This window comes from Lonchura striata, chromosome 1A (assembly GCF_050655825.1).
Source record: "Lonchura striata isolate lonStrDom1 chromosome 1A, ASM5065582v1, whole genome shotgun sequence".
In the NCBI taxonomy this organism is placed as follows: domain Eukaryota; kingdom Metazoa; phylum Chordata; class Aves; order Passeriformes; family Estrildidae; genus Lonchura; species Lonchura striata.
This window is the reverse complement of record NC_140741.1, coordinates 7768435-7784004: the sequence shown is the minus strand read 5'-3', so window position 1 is coordinate 7784004 and position 15570 is coordinate 7768435. Positions and strand designations below refer to the sequence as shown.

The following is a 15570-nucleotide window of genomic DNA, read 5'->3' as shown; positions in this document are numbered from 1 at the left end:
CAGCTCTGCGCAGGAACGCCGGGAGCTGCAATCAGCTCGCAGGGCTAATTTTTTTCTAATTTTTTCTATTATTTTTTTTTTTGCTTGTTTTCCTTTTTTCACGCTCCCAGCCGGTGCAATATTTGCTCTGGGGCCCTTTCGAAAGAGAAAGCACGCTGCTAGCGTGTGAGAGAAGCCGCAGCTCAGGTCCTCTATATTTAGAAAGCCAGGATGTCATACCTCGCCTTGAAATTTTCATAGTCCCCTGCACCCCACCCACCCACACACGTACACATGCTTGCGTCTGGAAAATGTTTTTCGGTCTTAGCAAAGGGTGTTGGCTTAGGGGGATTTGAGGGAGGTGCAGAGGAACAACAGCAGCTCAGTCCCGGGCGTGAAGCTCGAGGCCTCCTTAAGGCACGGCAGGAACTTGGGACCCATCGCTCTGCGGCTTTGGTGCAGGATCTCTGCTCCTCCTCGGCCTCTAACACACACCCCAAGGCATGGCCGAGCTGTTCTGAGGCTTAGGAAAGCCCTGGCCTGTGCTGGACCCCCAGCCAGCAGCATCTTCACCGGGTCATTTTGGAGTGGCCACACGCAGACTGCAGCACCTGTAGGAAGGGCTCCAAGGAGGTGAATTTTGGGGGTAGCTCATCTCAGGTCTCTGCAGTTCCTCCTCACCAGGGATTTTTGCTTTCTGCTAAATGGCTGTCTCTAGTAATCACTACTCAGTAGCATATATTCTCTGCTAAATTGCCTCTGTAGCCAAATACCATAAACAGTGACTGCATCTACAAAGACTGGGGTACATTTTTCTTTTGGTTTTGGTACCTGGTCTCCATGCCTTTGTCCTAGCAGATAATTGAAAGCCTCATCTAAACTTCAAACTTGTTGTGGGGGAGCTGGCAATTTCTTTTTCCTTTCTTTTTTTAAGAAGATATGGGCAATAACTATTTAATTTGTTACCTCAATACTCCACAAAGCCATCTTTGCATTGAAGTACAGATGCATCAGGCCCTAAGGCTGGCTTACAGTGACTGGCTGCAGAGACAGAATGGAGCTGAGGCCACCCAAATTCAGCAGTGACCCCCACCCCACTTCACCCAGGTGCACCCAGGTATCCCTGCCTGGCACAGACATCTGAGACTCACCACCAAATGTGAGCAGAAGCCTGGTCAGAGAGGAGAGAATAACCTGCAGAGGGTGATTTGAGCACCTGCCTCTCCTTCAGTCAAATGGATTATGAGTGATGAGTGCTGGGCTGACCTCAAGTTTCAGGAGATATAGAGAGTGACACGGATTAAGGCAGTCCTCGGCTTCTCAAGACATCATTGTCCTGGAAATGAGATATTTGAGCCAGACAGGGTTTTAACCCCATTTCACTCTCATAGCTGTGTAAGGAGAACTATTTTTAATTATCCCAAAGCTAACTGAAGAGGGATTTCTCCTCACTTCACTGTAGGATTTCTCTTTCACCAAAACTATGAGAGAAATCCTTTCCCTGATTTGTCCTCCGTGAGGCTGGCTGAGAGCATCACTGCTGGAACCAGAGTGGCACACATGCAGAGATGTGTGGAAACCACCCTCATATCTTTTTTTGGGACATTTTCTTCCAGTTCCACAGCTGCCAGAACTGACACGGGGAATGCAGAAGCTGGTGCCCCAGATCCATAATGTGCCCGAGTCAACCATGCCCTGCAGCGATCCCCATTTATACTGACACTACTGGTCACCAGGGATTTGGTGGGATAGTTTAGGGAACAATCACACTGAAAAAGGAAGAAGATAGACATTTACACTTTCCCTTCCACCTTGTGAATCCAGGCAGGAGAGCAGCACGCACATGAAGGGACCCAAGAGGAAATACAAAATCCTCCCACCCCGTTTTGCTGCCCAGACCTGCCAACGCACTGAGAAACAGTGAAAACGTGCAGAAAATAAACCCCCAGAAATCAGGCACTTCAGGTTTTCAAGATCCAAAGTGTTCTTTGATTAGGAATGTAAAAATTAGTGTATTTTTATGGCTTGTCCAATTCTTCCAGACTGCCTCAGGTGGAGACCCAGGCAGACAGGCTTCTTTGCTGTCACCAAAGGAAGGAAATTTTGTAACCTGACTGGGAGAGGGGAGGGATGGGAAAGGGCAGTTTATAGGATGTACTCATATATCTATATATATATTCTGGTAAGGCTACTTTTTGCATATATTCAGCATTTTTTTTTCTTGTGTACAAAAGGAAATGGTAGGATCTCAGCTGACAAAATTCCCTGCTTCTGAATTAATAGGAATTACATCTCCACTATATTTCTGATAGAATTTTTCTCAGTCATCCCACACAGGTTTCAGTGCTTCTCTTGCTTCTCCATTTTCCAGTGAGGCAGGACTTTCCTGGCACATCCTCCCCTAACCCCACAAAAAGCACTGATCTGTGGGCTCCGTGTGAGCTGCCCCTGCTTAGCCAAGGCAGAGGAGGCACAATTTGCAATCTGGCTCCTGAAACTTCTCCTGAGTTCTCCAGCCACTGATTATGCTGTTGCTTACAGAAAATTATCAAAAAATGACAGAGATCCAGTGCTTGAAAATCCCACAGGATAATTGCCTGCTAATAGACAACATGGGCATTTCATTAGCCCAAGTGGCAAACGTGGCTACTGCGTGGTGGGAACAGCAGCCCTGGTCTTAATGCTACCGTGTTACACGTGAAAGGGAGAATTTGGGACCTGCAAACAACAACCAAGGCTCTGTGCTCAGATGTTGCACTGAGCAAGAGAGGCTTGCAGGTGTGTAGGATCATGGGGTGTGAAGGCTCATCCTCATCCCTGAGGGAAGCTGACTCCATTTGAAAGGTTCACTCCAGCTGGGGCTCATGCCAGGCTTGCTCCACTCATCCCCAGACAGCTTTGGGGCCACAAATCCTCACCCCTGGAGGGAAGAAGCAGGTAGAATAGAAGAGGAATAAAGATTTGTTTGGTTTGTCTTTGTCTGAGCATGGCACATCTTAACTGTAAGGCTTCCCCCACTAACAGGAACATGTTGATTGGAGTCTGATGGGGTTTTTCTTTCAGTGACTGTATGAGGATCTGATTCAAGGCACTGAAATGGATGAAAAACTAGCTCATATTTCCTGTGCCACTGAAATGGATGAGAAACTAATTCATATTTCCCACACCAAGTACAAAGCATCATTAGCCCTGCTGCAGCACAGTAGGGGCAGCACCAGCTATTAAAGAAAGCGAGTTGATTAAGGGACAACCTTGAAGACTAAAAATAGTCAGGGAAATAAGAATCAATGCCATATGAAAGCAAACATGCAGTCAGCTGTTATCACAGAGCTTTTCACGTGATGAAAAGCTGCACACTGATCTCACCCGGAGAGTGTTTGTTTTGGACAATCTTAAAGGGTCCGGCCCCATGGATTGGCAGCAACACGTATGGAGTGATCCGAGAGCACAGGCCTGATCCAAAGTCCATGGATCTCCAGTGACTCCTCCAAGCACTCCCTGTAGGAATCACTCCAGGTTTGGAAAGATATGTTGCAGTTAAAGACATTGGTCTGGGCTTAGGGAAAATGCACTGACACTGTCACTGTCAAATCAAGCCAGAGACAAGTGAAAAACAGAGGGGTTGTAGCTAATAAGTGCAGCACAAAATAAAAAATAAAGTGGCTGAAGGAAAACTTGAGCAGTCAAGGGAAAATGCAGCAAGTTCAAACAAACTGCCTTGGCCCAGACACATTGCACAGAACATGCAGTGATTTGAAGGGGAAGAGAAGAAGGATGGCAGGAACTCAGCATCCCGCTTTTTCACAAGGCTCAAAAACATAGCACGCAATGCGAGAATAAAAAAAATACGTCTTTAGTCCTGTCTGGGAACATGCGGCACAAACTGAGGCGGGGGAGATTAAATTTGGCTTTGCCCTATTTCCCCCCTTCTTTTTCACTCCCCTGCTCTTTGCTAGTATTATCTGGGCTGCTTGGTCCTCAGCAAACAACCGAGTAGCCAAAATATGGGCAGGATTCATGCCATAACCAAACCAGCCAATGAATGAAATAAGGCACTTGTTTTCCTGGAGCAGAGGGAGGGGAAGCGGGGGCATTGAAGCATTTCTGTGTGGTGTTGGAAACCCACCTCGAGTGGAAGCAGTCCCTCAGCTCACACAAACCACCGGCGCTCCTCTGACGTCAATTGGCGGCCGCTGGCTTGCACCATCCCAGGGCTGGCTGCAGCGGCACGAGCAAACAGCTCACCCAGCCAGAGGGACACGGGGCGAGAGGCAAGCTGGACTCCTGCACCCCTTCCCTCCTCCTCGCTGCTCTCCAGCATCACCCACAGCTCTGCTTTCACAGGCAAAAGGGCGCAGACCAGCTATGGCAGGCGTGCCTCGGGCAAGTGGCGCATCGGCTGGCAGTGGGTGGGTGGCACGGGGTTGAAGGGGATCCCAAAAAGCTGAGGGTGCAGTGAGTCTCTGCTGCTGAGGTCCTCGGGACTCAGGGCCACCCCTGAGCTGCGGCAGTGCCCAGGCAGGCTGCCAGGGAGCAGAGCAGCTACATGAGAGGCAGGGCCTGCATCCACAGGGAGGCTGCTGCTCCATGAAAGGGATGGCTGCTGTCCTCCAGCCTCTATCTGGAGATCCTGTGAGGGAGGGTTTGGGAGAGCTTGTGAAAGAAGGATGAGAAAATTGCTGCCCATGGGAAGTACCACAGGCTCTCATCTGCTGTCCCCTTTCACTCTTTCCACCAAACAGACTCCAGGCCTGCAGAGAGTGGGAGCAGGAGGAACCTGACTCCTCTCAGGGTGCTTCCTGCAGCACACAGCAGGAGGAAAAGGAGGCAGCAGCTGTTCAGCTCCTTCCCTGCCCTCCTTACACCAGGCTCCATCCCACAGCCACCCATTCCAGCCCATCCCAACCCTGAATGCATCCCACAGGGGACACAGGGAGAGCTGCAATGCAAGAACTGTGTCCCATCGTGGGGCTTGGCAGCCCTGTGTTTTGGGGAATGCTGCTGAGCCAGCAGTGGCAGCCTGGGGAGCCTCTGGGGACCGCTGCATTCCTAGGCTGCATTTTCCAGCAATGGCAGAGCAGCCCACTCCCTTTCTTCCCACCTGAAAGGCTTCCAAAGGCCTTGACTTCCAGAATAGGAGGTAGCTACAGCCCCTGCAAACCAGATAAGCTGAAGCTGCCCTGAGATGAACCCAAAATGAAGGCAGCCAGAATTGCTGATTGCCTTTGAAAACAAAAGCATCAGAGACCTTTAGCACCTATATCTCCTTCCCTACCTGTGCTGAGGGCTGATCAGGAGCTCGGCTTGTGTGGTGCAGCACAGAATCCCCACTGAAGTGTCTGCTCCATCATTCCCATGGTCAGCACTCATTCCTGGAGCAAGCAATGAGTGGAGCCAAAGATGGAGCTCAAAGGCACAATGGAGAAAGAAAGCTGTCCCCAAGCCAGAACCAGTTATCCCCCAGCACCTTTGCTGCTTCCAGAGACAAGAAGTGGGCTGAGAGGGTGTGTTGTTATGTCTATTCACAACACACCTCCTTCTTGGAGCCCCATTTGTGGAGTTCTTGGGCCTACATTTGAAATGCTCCAAGGCAGTTGAAGCGAGGCATAATGTGGCAAGCACATTTCTCTCCCCCCTCAGGATTTTTCATAGAGGTGCACAGAGAGAAATGAAAGAGAAAACAATTTCTATTTCTGCTCCTTGTTTTTCCTATGTGGAATGTGTTTGGAGAATTGTTTACCTGGGGGTGATTGCTTGATTGGATTCAGGTGAGGATTGTTTGAGCCTGATGGCCAATCCAACCCACCTGGGGCTGGACTCTGGAGAGAGGGGCACGAGTTGTGGGAGAGATAGAGTCAGAGAAAATATTATGTAGTTTTAGTATCCTCCTTTTATATAACATATTAATGTATTTTAGCATAGTTATAATAAAGGAATAATTCAGCCTTCTGAATTGAGTGAGACATCACCATTTCTTCCCATTGGGTTCGCCTGCATTTACAATAGCGCGAGCCCTCCCTGGGACTTTAGTTTGAACCTGTTCATTTCATGGCACAGTGGGAGAATGTGGGTCCCTTTTCCCAAACCTGCTTTTTCAAGTTTGGGTTGAAATGCTCACCAAGAAGGCAGAGGGCCCAGCTGATCCCCTGCAGTGATGTAAGGAGACCCAGTTTTGAGACATAACAAATTCAGTGCCCAGCTGAGAGCCATGGGCTTCATGGGGAGGCAGAAGCCCTGCAGGACAGGGCCACAGTGGGAGCACCAGCTGCCTGCAGAGCCCAGGGGCTGGCTGGGGCAAGCACAACAGTGGGCAAGTGTTTCCATCAGCAAAACCTCTTGAGAGCAGCTCCTTGCTAAAATAGATGCCATGCAATCAGCCGAAAAAGAAAGTCTCAGTGCCCAGCTGCCTGCTGCAGGCACAGCACAGAGGCCAGTGGCTATTTTTATCAGGGACAGCCAAAGGCTGTGGAAGGTGGTAGAGGCAGCCAGCAGAGGTTTTCCCCCTGCACCATGCCTGGGCTGCATCCCCATGCACCTGGGTATCCTGGCTGGCTGGAGGGCCTCTGCTCACCTTCTCAGGAGCTGTCATCCTCCTGCAAGCCCTGTCACCATCAGCTGCACCTTGTCCTCCCGGGGATGCCCTCGCTGGCAGTGTCCCAAAGGGGAGTTAGGGAACAAAGCAAGCCACCCACACTGTGCTGGGTGCTGAGAGCAATGAATCAGCCCCTCCTGCCTTAAATCATGGGATCAGCCTCCGGGTGACCGGAGTGAACTTCTGTGTGTGTGTGGTACTTGGGAGTGGCCATTCCTCATCCCTGGGGCACCACGGGAATGGGGACACCTCCCTCGAGCACAAGGGTACCAGAGCTTGTGCAAAGCAGCACCCTGGGGGCCAAGGGGCCCAAGCAACCCTCCCCCAAGACATTGTGCAAGCAGTGGGAATGTGTGGCTTCTGGGCACACTGGCTGCAGCATCCCACGGGCTCCTCTGAGCAAGCTGTGGCAGCACAACCCCAAGACTTACACCCCAGCATATGGAATCCAGCCCTCCTCCAAATGTCACTCCCTGCCTCTCAGACCCACCTTCTGCTCCAGTGAAAGCCTGAATGTGGTTGTGTCATCTGCAAGGAGAAGGATGGCCCCAGTCTTCCAGCATTTCTGCTTGAAATTGGTGGGCTTTTTCCCTATTTAGTGGGCCACATGTGTTGTGATAATTGTAGCAAGCTAGGGCAAGTAAAAAAGAAAACAAAATCTACAAGAAAAGGGGAAAAAATGCAGAAATGTTGTTCTTCATCCTCTTCTCCTCTAAGATACCCTACTGCCTCTATCCAAAATGCCCTTGGTATGCCCTCACAAGCAGCGGGTGGCAGAGAGGTTGGAGAGAGGCTGGCTCTCAGCAGTGCCACCAGATGATGATGGGAGTACCACCTTCTCTGGGACTGAGCCTGAAGTTCATCCTGTGGGATTAGAAGATTCACTGCTGATAGCTACTCATTTCCATGGTGATTATTCCCTTCCACACACAGAGCAAATGGCCTTGAGCACCACAGGGAGCAAAGCTCTCGTGGGAAAATCAGCCCCAAAACACTTGGAGAGAGGAGAGGAGAGGAGAGGAAAGAGGGGTATTGATTTGCTCATCGTGGACCCAGCTCTCAGACTTGACAAACTCCCCTGCTGGGATCCAGACCCCAAGCAGGCTGTCACAGCTTGGTACCACCAGCTGTCCTTTGGGTCATTGAGAAGCTGGCAGCACAATTCCATGTGTGTTAACAGCAGAGCACAAATCCAGGAAACACAAACCCAGCTCTTCTGCTGCCTCCAGCATGGTCCCAGAGAGCCATGGCATCTCTTCCCTCCCCACGCCACAAACCTTTTGGCCGGGGACCGTGGTTTTCATATTTGCAAACAAGAGTGTGAATCATGTGGGGCAAACCCGCTGGGCTTGGGGCAGTGTTTCTGATTTACACCGCTGTAAATTACTGCCTCTGCTTTCAAAAACGATGTTATTTTCTTGGACAGGGTCCCAGTAACTCTGCGAAGAAGGGAGTGGGAGAAATTCCTCATGGATGAATTTCTTATGATTTATTTGCCACCGAGCATCGTGCAACCACTGGCCTTGTGCAAGGCTGTGCTCCCCACGAAGAATGAGGGGGGACACGAGTGACCTGAGCTCGTTTGTCACCACCATCTGTCACCAGGGCCACGCAGAGAACCACGCACGGAGCAAGTGGAGGTCGACCTCCTGCTCCAGGGTCCTGGCAGGCTGGCAGCAGCAGGACAGGGCTGAGAAAAAGGCTTGTCCTGAGCATCCTGGGGAGAGGCCACACGGGCCCCCAGCACCGCTCTGCCCTCCAGGTGAGCAGGGCAGGGCTGCTGTGTGGTGCTGCTGCTCTTCAGCCTCCAAAGCAAGCCAGGCATCTTGGCTCATTCCCTCCCTTGGGCAACCCCATGGAGCTGCTTGGAGAAGCTTCAGCAAAAGGATTTATCCAGGGGTTTGTGTGGGTGTAAAAGTGCAAAACTTATTTCTTAAACAGACAAATGGAGATATGAACATCATAAAGTCACCCCAGAACATTGTGTTAATGTTTGAGGTGTCTGCAGCTCATGTGCTGTAAAAAAAAAAATGTGCCACAGTGGATAGTGGCTCCACAGCACTTGGTGCTGTACAAACAAGGAATAAATTGGCTGCTTCTACCTAAGAAGGAGCTCACAAGGTTGTTTTTCACCACTGCAACAGAAAGGTGGAAGAAATAAAAGGAGATACAGGAGAGTTCACCAGTAAAGTGCACATTTTGACCCAAGGTATTCATTCATCCTTTTAGCAGCAGGTCCAGCCAAAGTCGCTTTGACTGATGAAGAAAACTTTCCAAACATAGATTGGGGGTCAAATAAGAAGCTCAGCCATGAAAATCCTTGTGCTGGGTGGAGGATGAGGAGGGAAGAAGAACATCCTTGGGGAGGGAAGTTGCTGAGAGCAGGGCTGGTGGAGGAGGCACATGCAGGAGTCTGAGAGCAGCCAGGGATGCCACACAGATGTCCATCAGTCAGGGTGGTTCAGGAATAGAGGTCACATCTCCATGGGATGACTCTCCTGCTGGGGCTGTCAGAACTACCAGGAAGGCTCTGATTGCTTCTCTTTCTGAGAATGCATTTATTTGTGGGTAAAAATTAGGACTTAGTCTACATCAATCTGCCATCTCTTACTGGTTAACTCACTGAAAGTGGTCTGAAAAAATATAAAGACTTTCCCTTGTTAGTCACCTTCCAGTGATATATAAATGCTCTGACAATTACAAGATATATTGATTCTAACTAGGACAGAAAATGAACAAGTGAGTGTGAAACAGAATTTTATTTATAAAGATGCAATTGAAACAAAATCCATCCTGCAGGTCTTAGTGTTTAAAAAGGAAAAAATGCCTTTACTGTATGTTTTTGCTCTCTCTGCTGAGGTTTGGATGCTTCCTCAGGAGCGGGAAGGCCACATCCCTGGAAACAACAGGCTGAAAAATAGGCAGCATGGCAACAGCTGAAAACAGGCATGAAAAGCAGCCAGAGAGAGACCCTCAGCCCAAGGCAGAACACTGCAGTATCCATCAGGCTGAGCCGGTGCTTGCTCAACCCTCCACAGCAGGACATCAACAGTAAATGCATTTTAAAATGGAAACTAAATCTTAACTCTGGCAAATGTGGCTGTAGGTGCTTCCTGCAGTGCTGGGTCATGGAAAAATGCCACCACTACTGGTGAGTCTCCTCAGGGCAGTGGTGGTGACTCCATTTGCCTCTCCTGGAGACCTGGCGTCTCTTAGCGCTGTGCTTTTGGGTCCTCCAGCCTGGGAGCTGCAAATTCTCACTGTCACAGCACTGAAACCCTTCTGCAGGCTTGCCCTGTGCCAGGATCCCGTGGGAGGCTGTGCTGTGGCTGCTGGCCCCCAGCACCAGGCTCACTTTCCCCAGCCACACATCCTCAAGCCAGGCCAAGACCTAATTTGCTGGCCACAGGCTGGAGGTGGCTCTCGCTGGGGAGGGAAGGCTTTTGCCAATTTGTTATTAAATCACAGCACCAGTCACGCCAGCATTGGGCTGTCTGGGGCTAAATGCACAGCAATACATACCTGGGTTCTGCCAGAGAGCTTGGGGCAGTGATGCAGGGAGAGCTGGGTCTTTGAGCAGGGCTCTCTTCCTGTGGCTGACTTGAATCCTTGCCCTGCTCAGCCTCTGTTGCTGCCAGATTCGTGACTCTCACCCTGCAGGTACAGGAGGGAAAGAAGACCTCTGGAGATGTGCTTTTGGATGTTGGAACTGCTGCAGTGCTGAAGTCCTTTTGCTGCTTTATCCCTTGGTGTCCAAGTGGCTCATCCTCGCCCCACCCATGGCCACCACTCCTGGCAAAGCTGTGGCAGCACAAAGTTACATATCAAATGGACAACTGGTCCCAGGTTGGTTCCCAGGACATCCCCAAGGCTCTGGGCTTGGAGAAGCTGAGTACCACAGGAGGTCACCTAGTGACAGTGAGGCTATCGGCATGTACCTGCATCCCCCAGCAGTCCTGTGGAGAAAGGGATCCTCGGGGGCCACCAGCCTTCCAGGAGCGGTTAAAACAAAACAGGAAGGCTTATGAGCAGATGTGGCTGCTGCACCACTGCTGCCAAGGCTCTGCACCACAGGCATAAGCTGTGGGGAGAGGTTTAACCTGAGCTGCAGTGCCACATGCCCGGTACATAAACAGCCTCCAAAATCATGAGGGGGAGTGTGTAGCTCTTTGAGAGCCGACCGGATCGTTCCCTCGCTTGACATGTCCTCGTCTTGAAACAACATCACTTTGTTGAATTTTGTGGCTTTCTATGTGGAACAACATTAGCTCATCCAAGTCTGTGGTTTATTTGAAAATGAAATTCCGGTAAGCTTTTGTACCATCTGGCACCGTCCAACCGAGTGAGGTTTAGCGAGAAACCGCTGCACACGTGTGCACAAACACATAGACACACCAGAAACACTGTAATCATCATAATCGGTAGTTGCAGGAAGCCTGACATCGTCAGGGGAAGAGGGAGGAAATCAGTGCCTGACTCCTCTCCCAGCCGTTTGCCTTCCGTGGGGCTTGGCTCCTTCCAGCAGAGGGCATTTTCCGAGCCGTCCCTCCTGCGCCGCTTCTGCCCCTTCCTTCCTCTGACGTGAACTTCCAAGTGGCTCCAGATGTAAATCAAACACAGCTGGCTGAGCTGCAAGCCGGCACACTGCCTCAAACTCACAGCTGCTGCAGGTTTTGGGGGAGAGGCTCTGATTTACACCAGCCTAGCCAGACGCATCGAGGAGGGCCTGAAGCATGCAGGAGAGGTGTGGGGCCAAGGTGACGGCTTCTTGGTTGCTCCATGCACAAGCTGAAGTGTTTCATTAGGTGGATTCCCTCCTGGCTCCTCTGGTCCATGCAGACCCTTGAGATTTTATACCACCCATAGCACCCTTTCCCTCCTCCTCCCACACCTGTGTACACAGAGACCTGCAGCTGGCAAAGTGAGAGAAGATGTGGCCATCACCCAGGTACACAGGAAACCACCAAGCATCCATCTGTCATCTTCTCCCCTGAAACAGGGCTTGATTATTTTTCTCCCTGATATCCAGGGATAGGATGCAAGGTAAAGGCTCAAAGCTGTTCAGGAGAGGTTTAGACTGGGTATTAGGAAGCATTTCTTTACCAAGAGGCTGGGGAAACTGGAGCAGACTTCCTAAAGGGCTGGTCAGTGCCCCAGCCGTGTTTGGGAGGCATTTGGACAATGCTATTTACAACGTGCCTCAACCTTTGGCCAGCCCCAAAGTGCTCAGGCTGTTGGACTGGATGATCATCATAGGTCCCTTCCAAGTGAAGTATTCTATTCTATTCTATTCTATTCTATTCTATTCTATTCTATTCTATTCTATTCTATTCTGACTTCCTTAATTTTTTTTCAGGTTTCTCCCTTCTTTCACACTCAGCTGCTCATGGGTGTAGTATTAAATGTGTGTGTGATGGAAAAGAAATGGTAGGGAACATGAAATGCTGGTTAGGACATGGAGGACAGGTTTCTGGGAGAGCCAAACCCAAAGTCCCCTGGAGCCAGCAGGGAGGTTTCTAGTCATCCAGGAAGCACAGGGTGCCTATATATGTTCACCTCTACAAACTGGGAGACAGAGGAAAATTGGTGTAACTGCTTTAAAACAACCTTAAATTATAGCAGAGAAGTGCTTTTGAGAACAAGCAATGGGAATCTGAAGGATAAGCTCTGATGATAAGCCATCATCACTGAACGACTTCAGATGCACGAAGGTCACCACTGCCCTGCTCTGAGGGGACATTTCCCAGCAGCAGCTCGCTTTCTGCATCACAGTTTATGACTGCATGAACAGGAGTTTTGATGGAAATCGTGGATATCTCCATTCAGAACTGGCACTGCTGGATTTAAGTCAGAGTGCATCACATGCATTTAAAACCTGTGCGTGCATATCTGAGAGTATTGTCCCTGCACTGGGTACAGGGAGAAACCTGTGAGCATGAGGCAGGTGGAGGGCAGCAGAGGAAGGCAGGGTGCCCTCAGCCCCAGACTGACAGGGGCTGCTTTTGCCTGGCTGCTGAGCCCCAGCTCCTTCCTCCACACAAGATCACCAGCACCAGCCTAGAGCTGCTAACAAAGCAGGAATTGGATCACCTTAGAGTGTCCCTTGTGATCCTGACCAGAGAAATAAAATAAAATCAATTCCATCCACAGAGGCTTTAAACCCAGGCAGCACAGCATTTCCAAAATGTGGTCCTGATGAGGCGCTGCACCAGCTGAGCTGCGGATGGGAGGCCAACATGCTGTGATAATCCTGCTCTAATTCTTTTTTTATAAGGGATTTTTTTTTTTTTAATATATATATAGTTTTGCCTCCGGCATATGCTGTACTAGTGTAGCAGCTCTTCAAGTACCATGTTTTCCAGTGAATGTGTGAGTGACAGCACCTAAAAACAGCAGCTGTTACATAAATAAGGCTGGCGCTTCCCTGCGAGCGCCACGGTGGCAGTGGGGACAGAGGCCAGCTCAGCCCAGGGGTGACATCACTGTCCTGGACAGAGGGGGACAAAGTGGGGGACACCGCCCAGGGCAGCCCTGGTCACCACTAGCCACCCCAACCCTCACAGATTGTCACCTTCCCAGGGCAGATGCTGTTACGTGCCTGCAGTTTGTCACCAGTGACGTTCCTGTCACTGTCATCCTATAAAACAGCAAATAGGTAAAAAGAATAACCTGAACCATGGATTTGTGGCATCTCACAGTTATTTTTCCTGATGTTGTGCCTAAGGATTAATGTGGCTATTGTTCCAGCATGGTATATGTTGTGTCTTAATGAGCAGCTTAATTATTTTACTTAGCAGGAGATGGCCAATGAAGTATTAAGAAGCGAAATTTGGGACTTGCTTTCCTTTCATATTAAGATGCAAAAGTCTGATTTGTACTGCCTGTAAGTTTGCCATATCTCAGCATGCAAATACTCCTGAATAATTTAAGCTTTCTTTAAGAAGCGATATACCCAGAAAAGATTAATATTCAACAGACGTCCATCATCTGAGCAAACACTTTTTTTTTTTTTTTTTTCTAAAACTGTACCGAGTTTCTCAAAAATTCCCTTAATGGGACAGAAACCATCCTGGTCCTTCTTCATAAGGCTTATCTGTTTGCCTCAGTTTATGAATGTGACAGGAAAACTTTGCCTGCATGAAGCTTAAGAATGCTTGGCCGCTCGGAAGGACAAGAGAGGATGTTCTTTGAACACTCACCCAGACCCAAAAGGGAATAACAAAGAGGACAGCAGGAGGAAAGCTGGGATCTGAGGTCATGTTTGAGTTTGTAGGAAGAGGAGATGGCAGAACCCTGGATGGAAATAGCTTTGCTCCCACACCCCCTTGCCTTGGTGGACAGGAGCAGGGTGAGGGTCACTGAGGCACTCCCAGCGTGTGCATCCCACTCTCATAACTTTTCTGCACATTGTAACGTGGCAGCCAGGAACCAGGACTCCCACCTTTTCATTTTGAGAGTGGAATTCACTGAAACATAAGCAGGAGAATTGAAACATTGTGTGCTTCAGGCTCAGGTATCATCAAGAGAAAGTTTTCTCTCTCTGAGACACCTACAGCTGATACCTCTGTGAGGAAATGGTGGGAGTGCATCAGCAAATGTGTGTGATTCACCCCTAACTAAGTGGGTACCAAAAGAAAGTCACCAGGTTGGGATTATAAAATTAGCATCAGCTTTAAAATTTATGGGTCTGTTCATAAAACCAAGGTTTCTGGTAGGAAACAACTCCAGCGTAATATAAAAGGGCATTGATTATGAATTTTGGCAGAAGTTCAAGTTTTTCTGAAGTCTGAGGTGGCCTCAGGTAGCTCAGCCTCCTGGCAGGTGAAAACCAGGTTTATGTTTTAAACCTGGAGCTCAACTTCTGTGAGTCCAGATGCATTTGTTTTGGGCTTGGAACAGCTGGCAAAGTATTTATTTCAGATTGTGAAGTCACAGAGGCAGACATCAAGTCACAGCAGGGAAGAACTGCTCTCTAAAAACTGTTGTTCTAAGACCAAATGCCCAAGATATTGATCATTACAGAGGGTAACTGTAAAGGCTGGAGGGAATTAATCACCTTCTTAGAGGTGATATGGTCCCACAGAGGAATTCCAGGCAAACAGCTCTGGAATAAATGATGTTGGAGAAGCAAATGGGCTCCCTTAACTACAGGCTGAGTCTCAGAGCATCTTCATCCACTTCAGCTTCCCTGGACAAGCCTGGGGACACAATGCCTGTTTGGAAGGCCCAAATATCCCTGTAAGAGCAATGGCTGAAGCCCCTGCCTCATCCTATCAATCCTTTAATTTGAGACATTTCTTGCCCAGGGCGTGACCCTGCAGCCACAGCAGATCTGCCTGCCCAGCATCCCCTGGTGTCAGGGGAAGAGGGCAGCCTGGCAGCAGGATCAGCTGGGTGGGAGTGAGGAAGGACTTGAAGTGAGGGATCAGAGAGAATCCCTCTCTGGTCTCTTCTTTCTCTAAACTACCACTAATGGAAGTTTAGGGAAACGAGAGTCTCTGGGAGCCAGGACTTGGTATTTTATTGAAGTGCTGCACGTGACAGAAAGGATATAAACACAGCCAGAAAAGATACCCCAGTGTCTAGCCCCTTCATGTCAAGTTGCAGGGTCAGGTAAGATTATTTATTTCAATAAAGAATCAAGAAGTGTCTTCAGTCAAGTGACAGCTTGTTCTCATACTGTAATTAAGTTTGAAGCTCAATTACTATTGTCTAAGTCAATGGCATATACAGGATTATTACAGGAAAATGTAAGAGATGCCAAGATCAGTACAGAGGGGTGGAAACGAGAGTTCACTGTAAAGCTGAGTGTAACCCAGGCCAGATCCTACTGCTGAACTGCTCCTGGGCTGTACCCTAGAGGCACACATCAGTCATGGAATTGCCAAAAATCCTTTCTCCAGCCTGCAAAGGGAGGTGCAGAGATGTGTGAAAGCAGGAGCTAGGCCTGAGAAAATCAGTGCAAGCTGGACATCAGCTTTCTGGGGCTGGATGGGCCA

General features: G+C 49.4%; 1 long non-coding RNA gene across 1 annotated transcript; it reads right to left on the bottom strand.

The window, feature by feature from the left end:
- Positions 1 to 2549: 2549 nt before the first annotated feature.
- On the bottom strand, positions 2550 to 14987 carry LOC146763364 (uncharacterized). The gene is made up of 2 exons (XR_014952357.1): positions 5255 to 14987; positions 2550 to 4609 (listed from the first exon to the last, which is right to left on the bottom strand). It is a non-coding gene; the product is annotated as an uncharacterized LOC146763364 (long non-coding RNA).
- Positions 14988 to 15570: the final 583 nt, after the last annotated feature.